Source organism: Apaloderma vittatum, unplaced genomic scaffold, assembly GCF_000703405.1.
Source record: "Apaloderma vittatum isolate BGI_N311 unplaced genomic scaffold, ASM70340v1 scaffold852, whole genome shotgun sequence".
NCBI classification, from domain to species: Eukaryota; Metazoa; Chordata; class Aves; order Trogoniformes; family Trogonidae; genus Apaloderma; species Apaloderma vittatum.
Window position 1 is genome coordinate 21,247 of NW_009703935.1, and position 497 is coordinate 21,743.

A 497-nucleotide genomic window follows, 5' to 3' on the forward strand; every position below is an offset into this window, starting at 1 on the left:
TAAGAGTAGCCCTGAAGAGAAGGATTTAGGGGTGTTGATAGATGAGAAGCTCAACATGAGCCGGCAGTGCGCTCATGCAGCCCAGAAGCATAGCTAGCAGATCAGGAGAGGTGATTGTCCCCTTGTGCTGTGCTCTTGTGAGACCCAAATACTGCGTCCAGTTCTGGTGTCCCCAATAGCTAGCAGATCAGGAGAGGTGATTGTCCCCTTGTGCTGTGCTCTTGTGAGACCCAAATACTGCGTCCAGTTCTGGTGTCCCCACCATAAGAGGGACATGGATCTGTTGGAACAAGTTCAGAGGAGGCCACAAAGATGATCCAGGAGCTGGAGCACCTCTGCTACGAGGACAGGCTGTGGGCGCTGAGATTGTTCAGTCTTGAAAAGAGAAGACTCCGGGAGCCCTTGTAACTGCCTTCCAATACCTGAAGGGAACCTACAGGAAGGCTGGGGAGGGACTTTTTACAAGAGCATCCACTGATAGGACAAGGGGAAATGGG

At 52.1% G+C, this 497-nt stretch overlaps 1 protein-coding gene across 2 annotated transcripts in view; it reads left to right on the top strand.

Moving 5' to 3' along the window:
* The window catches only part of LPIN2 (lipin 2), a 36,856-nt gene that overhangs the window by 13,362 nt on the left and 22,997 nt on the right, over positions 1-497 (top strand). The gene's annotated exons all lie outside the window — the stretch shown is intronic.